General features: G+C 48.3%; 1 long non-coding RNA gene across 1 annotated transcript in view; it reads left to right on the top strand.

The window, feature by feature from the left end:
* The first annotated feature begins 1,262 nt into the window (after positions 1-1,262).
* Positions 1,263-9,595, top strand: part of LOC122462966 — a 46,983-nt gene continuing 38,650 nt past the window's right edge. The window contains exons 1-2 of the long non-coding RNA XR_006285882.1: positions 1,263-1,633; positions 1,678-2,000. This is a non-coding gene — a long non-coding RNA (uncharacterized LOC122462966). The remainder of the gene's footprint in view (positions 1,634-1,677; positions 2,001-9,595) is intronic.

The following is a 9,595-nucleotide window of genomic DNA, read 5'->3' as shown; positions in this document are numbered from 1 at the left end:
GCCAGGGGTTAGGTCCGGTTGGGATAGCTGTGTCTCTCAGGGGTGTGGATTTTTCACACCCCTGAGAGACACAGCTATGCTGATGTAAATTTTCAGTGTAGACCAGCTCTGAGATTTGCCCATAGTGATTCCTCCCAGCCTTGCGGTGTTGGAGGCACTGGTACTGCACCGAGGACAGGAAGACTGTCCATGCTTCTAGCCTCCTTGTTCCCTGTTGGTGCATAGCCAGTTCTGAGCCATTGGAGTGGAGGCAGTAGCAGCCAGCTGTTTCAGGGCCTTACTGACATGGAGGTGAGAGGGTCAACGTTAAGCCCTATCCACGCCCTATGTTCCCCCTTCAGCCTCTGTTCTCCTGGCGAGATTTGTAGGTCCCTTTCCAGTTTTACTTTGGGCCAATCATTCTACAACTGGATCAACTCTGTGCTCTGGATCAAGCTCCTCCATCTCAATGGCACATGTCAAGGTAAAGACTATGATAACTGATTATACTCTTAACATTCTCCCGTTTCATTAATAAAACATTACATACAAAAAACAAATTAAAATAATGTTTTTAGGTTGCATGTCAAGCACTGAAAGGAAGGAAATAGCAGCTTTAGGGTTGCCCATGCAACCTGAATCCTGCCCTCTTGTGTATCCAGCCTGTAGTACTCCATGTGGCAGGGGGCCTGTAGAAAAATTAGTATGTGATCACGTAATTAAAAACTGCATCATATTGCAGTGGTTCTCAACCAGGGGCCACCTGGGGGGCCGCCAAGCATGGCCAGCACTAGACTCGCTGGGGTCCAGGGCAGAAAGCTGAAGCTCCACTCCATGGGGCTGAAGCTCCACTCCATGGGGCTTGAGCCCCGCCACCTGGGGCTGAGGCCGAAGCCTGTGCAATGTGGCTCCACAGGGGCCCCAGGCAAATGCTCCCCCGTAATGTGGGCTGTGACTTTTATATAGAGAAAACCAGTTGTTGTGGCACAGGTCGGCTGTGGAGTTTTTATAGCATGTTGCTGGGAGGGGGGCAAGGGGGGGGGGCTCAGAAAGAAAAAGGTTGAGAACCCCTCATACTGCCCAAGGGGGCTGGAGTGAGGTTGAACCTGGTCAAGTGCTTGACTTAACAACCTAAATCACGTTCTGTCTCCAGGGCCCGTGTCCTTTGCTGCAGAATTTAGGTTAAGAGTCCCTTGGAGAGCAAAGATCTACATCACCTAACTGGCTTGGGACCAGACTACCTGAGAGATGGCCCCTCTCCCTGTGCAATATTGCCACAGTTCCGTTCCCTCCCTTGAAACAGGAGGGAGGTGCAGGCAGGACATTTTCTGTGAAAGTCTTTCAGCTTCGGGAAATTCCCTCTCCCCTGGGCCTAGCAGTGCCTCGGTTTGCTAAGCAACTTCCTAGACATGTTGTAAAACTCACCTTCTATCGCATGCGTTTGGCGAAGGGCAGGGGCTGAATTTCTTTGCAGGGTTTGGAGCTGGGGGGCGCGTTTGTGTGACCACAATCTACAGGAATAAGAGTAGATGCTGAAACGGACCGTGTCCCCTGAGAGCAGCCTCCAGGGTGCCGCTCTGTCCTGCGGACGGAGCCTGCTGGCGGTTTCCCGGAGCCTGCCAAGCCTGGCTTCGGGCTCCCACGCTCGGCAGGAGTCCGCGGGGGGAGCTGGGCCGGGCAGCGGCGCAGGGAGGGCAGGGCCGGGCCGAGGCAGGATCGGGGAGGGCAGGCTGGAGGCCGGGGCAGCGGGTCCAGCCTGTGTTCAGCAGAGGGCGCCCCGCGTTCCGCTGGAGCGGAGCCGGGAGGAGCCTCCTGCGCCGCTCGCCTCGGCGCGGCCGGTTCGCCGCTGGTGCTGCCACGTCCTCTGGGCTGAGCCGGGACTCGGACTCGGGCGCGGCGCGGCAGCCGGAGCCCCACGTGCGCGGGGAGCCGGGCGGGACGCGGGAAGCTGCTGCTGGTGCCCGGCGCTGGGAAGTTGGAGGCGGCAGAGCCCGGACCCCTGGCGGCAAAGACAACTCCAAGTAAGGACCCGCCAGCCCCCCGCGGCTGCACGGGGCGCTGCGGACAAAAGGGGCCGAGGAGGGCGGGCGCGGGGCGGGAGTGTGGTTAGGGCTGGGGGCGAGGAGGGAGAGGGGCAGGGAGGGAGTTTGGGGCTGCAGGGAAGGGAGATGAGAGTCCCGGATCAGGGCTTTGAGAGGCATGGGGGTGGGGGGCATGGCTGCTGGGGCTTCGGCAGGCACCAGGGAGTTACCGAGGGGGTGTCAGGGCAGGTCGCTGTGCAGACAGAGGGGAACATGGGGGTGCCCAGATCAGGGCTGGGTGTGGAGCCGCAGGGAGCAGGTGCTTTGGTGTGACTGGGGAGACTCCCAACGTGGGGCTGCCAGACAGCTGTTCTCCTGCCTACACTACGTGGATTTAACTCCCGGTGTGGAGTCGTGCAGGCCAACTTCCTGGGGACTTTGCCGCTGCTGCCAGAGCCCCCTCCCAATAGCCTGGTGGTTGGATTTACAACCAAACTGAAACTACAAGGAAATCGGTTCCAGAGGGAGTCCGATGCTTTGGGGGAATCTTTCTTCATGTCCCCGGGAACGTTTCAGTGTTTTACTGGTGCCTGGGGACGGACCTGGATACTCTAAGCGCTCCTACCCGGTAGGGAAGGATAGTTGTGGTTCAAACAGCTACATTTTTTTTTTAAAAAAAGCACATAGGCATGTAATAATCTTAGCAGAGAGCTAGTCTGGGGGGGCGTTGGTAGTTGTAAAAGTAAATTTAGCTTGGCCGTAGGAAATCTGAGTAAGAAGAGGAGCCTCTAAGTGACAGTCCAGAACTGCTGGCTAACATTTCAGTCCTTTCTGAATAGTGAAGAGTAAAGGCTGCTTTATTATTAATTTAGAGTAATTAGCTGAATCTTGTTAATTCTTTCATTCTTGATTTATCCAGTGAAGATAACAGACCATGAGTCAAGGCCTTTAGCACTACTAATCATTAAAATGAAATTTCCGTGGACAGTATTTCACTAGAAATCACTGTTTTTGTTGCTGCCGGTTTCTGTGCTCACTGATTTGGGGTGGGGTTTTTTTGGTACTGTCAGTAATTTAAACCAATATCAATTATGCATTTCCTTTCATTATTCTAAGAAGAATTACAGTATTTGCTGCTGGTGACAAATCGTAGACTTCCCTTCGATAATTTTATTAAGATTCAGTCACTCCCTTTGAAAATAGTTCTGAGACATTAATAGGAAATAATTAAATAAGAAATGTCTTCATTGTTGAATTTTTGGATTTAAGCTCCCCAAACTTGCAGTACAGTTGTAATTGAACAATCATTGAGACTTGCATTGAAATGGCATATTGAAAATCTTAGGAGAGGATTATAAAGAGACCCAGTAAACTGTAGGCTAATCCATTTTAAATTTAAGTAATGGGGCTTTGTCTAGTTTCTAGGCCTAATGTGTCAATTTGTAGGGGCAAGACATGAGTAGTGTTCTGAGGCAAGTTTAATTTATAGCTTTTTTGTGTTTTGATTGTCAGTTACCTACAAGAAACTGTTGTTGTGTTTATAAACCACTTAATTCTTAATGTTTCAAATCTTATATTGAAGAAAAAGAAAAAAAAAACCCCATCATTGTCAATGGAGATTTCCCTTTCTGTGGTCCCAGTTCTGTTGTGAAGTCTGCACAGACTCACTCCTACATGCATTTGGATTACATTGCAGCAGCAGGGCCTTAGCATGTTTCCTGTCCTTTTTCTTATAAAACTCTCAAATCCCAGATGTGTGTTGCCAATTATTTTACTGTTGGCTTCTGCTACAAATCTTGAGCTATTTAAAAAAAAAAAAAAAAAAAGAAGCTGAAATGTGCTCAAGTGTCTTGTTGAGCTAGATCCTAACTGCATTTTAGAGGCCTAGTTACAACATATAACCATCTTGCGGTATAGTTGAGAACAAAGTGTCTTTGAAATGTGTTTCTGAACTGTGCTAGGGCTATGGACTTTCAGGTAATATCTGCACTAGAGAACTGAATTATTGGTAATTGAACCAGTGATATTGCACCAGTGTAAGTACTAATTGCAGAGTGTGTCCCCCTAGGCCAGGGTGGCCAACCTGTGGCTCCGGAGCCACATGCAGCCCTTCAGAAGTTAATATGCAGCTCCTTGTCTAGGCACCGATTCCAGGGCTGGAGCTACAGGCGCCAACTTTCCACTGTGCTGCGGGGTGCTCACTGCTCAACCCCCGACTCTGCCACAGGCCCTGCCCCCACTCCACCCCCTCTTGCGCCCTCCCCTGAGCCTGCTGTGCCCCCCGCCCATCCTCCTGCATGCCACAAAACAGCTGATCAGGAGGTGCGGGGAGGGAGGGGGAGGTGCTGATTGGCGGGGCTGCTGGTGGGTGGGAGGTGCTGGGAGCGGGGTGGGGCTGCTGACGTATTACTGTGGCTCTTTGGCAATGTACATTGGTAAATTCTGGCTGCTTCTCAGGCTCAGGTTGGCCAACCCTGCCCTAGGCTTTAGAAGGACCTTCTGCAAAAGGAAAATTAGGGAACAGAGGTCAAATTCCCTTCATTCACTGGGAAACTTCAGTAATTACCTGGAGAAATTCCCATAGCAGTACCCATTTCCCAGGTATTTCGTCAACATGGAACACTCGGTGCTTACGTACCGCTCAGCAAGGAGGTGTTTGTTGAAGCATTTCAACAGTGAGTGCAAGGTGGTTGCAGTGAGGTGGTAGAGCGGATGCTGGCAGTTGAAGTGGAGATGCAGAGACTAAGATGAGTAGCTTTCCAACTATGTCAGGCAGTTATTGTGCATCTTCCACCAATGTCTGAATATATGTTTGTCTGTGTGCTGTACCTGAGGATGATCTTTAGCAGGTAGAATGCTGCTTTGGGGCCTGGTCCATGACCGCAGACTGGTGGGACTCAGTTGTTCTCAAGACCTGGGACCCACAGCTGTAGCTACATAACTGCAGCACCTTTGTATCTCTTTGTTTAGAACTACACTGCTGTGTTGAGCTAGTCAGTGAAGCAGGAGGAGTGGAGATTGTCCTGTGAGAGCTGGCACCAGTTTGTGGCTGGGAAATGAACAGTGGTAACTACTGTTATGGTGGTGATCACAACAACAGGTGGGATAGGCTGTGTAGTTATTTCCCCACTTGTGGCGTGTGTCAGTTTGCTAGGATAATATACCTAAGAATATTTTTCACACATTAAATAGGAAGACAGTGAAATGTGATATGTGCAGGTAAAAGCAGCATGCTAATGAGGTGCCATGATCTGGCACATGGGACGATAGATGCACTGTACTATAAATCCTTTGGCTGTGGTGCCTGAAATTTTACTTATTGCAATAACATTGTAGTTTCTGAATTGCAGTTTGTGTTGCGTTTAATCCTCTTCTTCTTGCCATTTCACTGCTGGACAAATGACATGACTTGACCAGCTGCTGTTCACACCAGATCGAGCACCTTGACTGGGAGTAGTGGTCAATGCTGCTAAGTGGGGTCTCCAGTTTCCCACCCTAGGGAGTTACAGAGAAACCAAACTGGCTGGGCTGGGGAGGGACTTGGTAGCTGCCACTTGCATTGTGGAGGTGTGTGTGTGGGAGAGGGAATGGGAACTGGCAGAGCAAAGGGAGAGATGGATGTTCCTGTTCTCATAGGAGGCTGTATCTACCCTTTTACAGTGATGGCAGTGCTCATTAGAACCTGGAAAATTCTGCCAGGTCCAAGCCTGCAAAATCAGCTCTCGCTGGTACGCTTGATAATGAAAAGCTACTTACCTGACCTAGACAGCGCCTCATCTCCTGATTCCCCTCCTGGAGTGAGTTGGGCTCGGTCTCTGCTGCCATGACTAAATCCCAGTTCTGCACACACAGCTCCTGGCAATGTCTCTGGCATCTCCTCTTCCAGTTTCTGTGGTCTGTGTGGTTCATTGAGCCAGTCGTCTCCTTGTCCCTCACCCTGCACAGCAAGATGTATCCATGTTGGCCTTTAGCATCTTGGGCTGCATGGCAGAGTGAGGTTCCAGGTGCCTCCAAGAGACTCCCTAGTTTTCCAGACAAAGCCCTTGTGCACACATAAGATTCCAAATCTGAATGCTGGTGCCTGGAGTTTATAATGCTGGCTGCAGCGATAGGTGCTGGGGTGTGGCATTCCACTTGGCTCAAGTTTAACTTGCTTTTAAAATCACTTGCTCATTAAAGTATCTTACTCCCACCTCCTCTTACGGCTCTTGTGAGGTGGAGATGGGAGTTGCACCATGACATCAGGAGAAAGGGCCGGTGGCCAAATCCCTGGTGGGGTCTCACAGTGAGACCGGAGACTGTCTCAGGCTGACACATGCATTTGGAGGAGGGAATGAAGCAACTGCATTGCCTTCTGACTCCCTGCTATGCATGCACAGGCCTCCACGACTACCGCAGGGTTAGCTGTTTTCATGGTAGCAGCTCTGAAAATATAGATGTGGGCTTTTTTATTCAGACGTGGCATTTTTGAGCATGTGAAACCCCCTAGGAATCTCCTTGAGTGCATTGTTTTGTGCCGATGTTCTCTGGCCCGGCAGCTGCGTTGTCTTTTTGCCTGAACTTTTCATTCAGTTCTCGATAAAGGTGAAAAATTCTCTTGCTTTCTGCACGTACGCAGAAGAGCTAAGGCAGCAGATGGGCTCTGTGACGATCCATGAAGCTCATAGTTAACCCTGTTTGTGGGTAATAGTGAGGCCGTTTCAAATTAGTATATCTGTCCATGGGTATGAAAGTCTTGTCTAGAACAGGGAAATTTGTGCTGGTATAATTGCTTCAACGTATTTGCCGTGTTGCGTCGGCCCAGTGTGTAGGCCCTCTACATAACAACATGCTCCTTTTTGTGCTGATGCAGTATGTCTAGGTTAGGGGTTTGCATTGGCACAATTACATCAGTGCAGAGACAGTGGTGCAAATTTCTGTAGTCTAGATAAGCCCTAAAACAACTGCTGAGAATGGGGGAGGGAGGAAGTAGGCTCTGTACATTAGTGCTGACAAACTGAAAATCGGATGCTAAGGGGCTGCCTTATATATTCAGCCACAGGAAGATGAATTCAGTTGTTCCTTCTGCTGTGGGTCTTTAGACGTACCTGAGCCTTGAGGGGATGAGAATGTGGTATGTTCCGTTGGTCTCCGTAATTTTTTCCCCTCCTGAGTTATTTAGTCCTTTTTTCCTATTCTGCTCCATTTGGTCTCTTGCACCTCTTTTTTTGTGCTCTTGCTCTGTGACTTTTGTCATCTCTTCCTTTTTGTATGTGAGATTTTTGCTTTTGAAAGTGAAGGGACTAAAGAGTCTTGACTATTTTAGTAATTAAAAACTCCATGGCCCTTTTCACAAGAGTAGGGGATCCCCTGCCCAAATGACTCTTTAAATTTCATAGATTCATAGATTCATAGATATTTAGGTCAGAAGGGACCATTATGATCATCTAGTCTGACCTCCTGCACAATGCAGGCCACAGAATTTCACCCACCACTCCCACAAAAAAACCTCACACCTATATCTGTGCTATTGAAGTCCTCAAATTGTAGTTTAAAGACCTCAAGGAGCAGAGAATCCTCCAGCAAGTGATCCGTGCCCCATGCTACAGAGGAAGGCGAAAAACCTCCAGGGCCTTCCAATCTGCCCTGGAGGAAAATTCCTTCCCGACCCCAAATATGGCGATCAGCTAAACCCTGAGCATATGGGCAAGATTCATCAGCCAGATACTACAGAAAATTCTTTCCCAGGTAACTTGGATCTTACCCCATCTAAAACCCATCACAGGCCATTGGGCCTATTTACCATGAATATTTAATTACCAAAGCCATGTTATCCCATCATACCATCTCCTCCATAAACTTATCGAGTTTAATCTTAAAGCAAGATAGATCTTTTGCCCCCACTACTTCCCTCGGTAGGCTATTCCAAAACTTCACTCCTCTGATGGTTAGAAACCTTCGTCTAATTTCTAATCTAAATTTCCTAGTGGCCAGTTTATATCCATTTGTTCTTGTGTCCACATTGGTACTGAGTTTCCAAAGTTAGCTAAATTACATTTGGTGTATATAGAGCTTACAAAGGTTCTTCTCACAGATTTACCATTATTGGTAAAATTCTAAACTGAATAAATAATTACATTGTGCTGATTTGACTTCCCCCTTTGATTTCAGGTGGATGTTGTAGACATTTCCTGTCCTGAATAGTTGCTGTATGCTTACAGTTGCCTCTTAAAGAGCTGGCTGCATTTTGGGGTGGATAAGGTAATCCTGTATCCTTCGTTTGTCCACTGTTTGGGATCATTTGGGATGACAGGCAGTTGAGTGACTTAGTCTCCATTCCCCAGTGATATGCAGTGTTGTGGGATCTGCAGCATGGTGACCTAAATTCTAAGTTAACCAAGCTTTTTGTGTGGGATATTGATAAAAGCAAGACCCAGAGCCAGGTGTAGGCTGGGCAGGCAAACAACATATAAATAAGCGTTGACACACAGCATTCTAAATGCTCTTCAGTCCTGACCTGCGATGACCTGTACTCTCCTGAGCAGAGGCTGCCAAATGTGCCAAATTATTTTTCTCATTTATTATCTTAGGCACAGAACTTACTGTCTAAATGATGATACAAATTGGACACAGTGGGAGACTCGGTGGAAGTTGCTGTCATAGGGAATGGTGGTTGTGATGGGGGCACTTTCACTTTCATCATATTTTACTAATATGGTTTAGCATCTGTGGGCTTTCCATGGGGTGGTGAATTTGGAGGAGGAATATGAATGGAGAGAGTGAGTGCCGGGCGCACTTGGATAGTTGAGATTTGCTGGAGTAGTGTGCAGTGTGGCAGAAGGTGCTAAGAGACCAGTGTGTGGTGCTTTTTTGGTTTAGCCAGAAGAGCACCAGAAAGGAGGCTGAGGCCAGGTCTACACTACAGACTTATATCAATATAACTATGCTGATTACGGGTGTGAAAAATCCACACCCCTGAGCGATGTAGCTATGACGACCTAATCCCTGGCATACACAGTGCTAGGTCAATGGAAGAATTCTTCTGTTGACCTCGCTATCACCTCTCTAGGGGGTGGATTAACTACAGCGAAGGGAGAACCTCACCCATGGCTGCAGTGAGTGCCTACACTGAAGGGCTACTGCAGCGCGGCGTCAGCGTTACAGCTGTGCTGTTGTAGCGTTTTAAGTGTAGACGTACCCTCAGTTTAGTTCCAGCAGCCCAGTGGTTGTGGTGTAGTCACGTCTTCACTAGGGCGTTACAGTGGTGCACCGGAGCGTTGTATGAGAAGACAAGCTTTGAGATTCATTAACAAACTCTGTAATGCTTATGATCCAGGCCAGAGTCTGAACTTGTGACTAGGGCATTTAGCCAATGTCCTAGCTAGCCTCTGATCCTCTTCCCTTTCGTGATCTCTGTTTTATCTTCTGTGCGGATTGCAGGTCTTTCTGATTAGACTTTTTCTAATGAGGCTTTGCTCTGTACGTTCATTATTCTGTGTGTTTTCTTCACCCGTAACTTTTCCCCAAATGTGTTCTTTATTTGTCACTCCTCTTTTGGTTATTTTTAGTTACACCCCTTGGTTTTACTTCTTTTATTTTTTTCTTTTAAATTTTGT

The sequence above is a fragment of the Chelonia mydas genome, chromosome 1 (genome assembly GCF_015237465.2).
Source record: "Chelonia mydas isolate rCheMyd1 chromosome 1, rCheMyd1.pri.v2, whole genome shotgun sequence".
NCBI lineage: Eukaryota > Metazoa > Chordata > Testudines > Cheloniidae > Chelonia > Chelonia mydas.
Note: the sequence above shows the minus strand (reverse complement) of the source record. Positions and strands in the feature narration are given on the sequence as shown.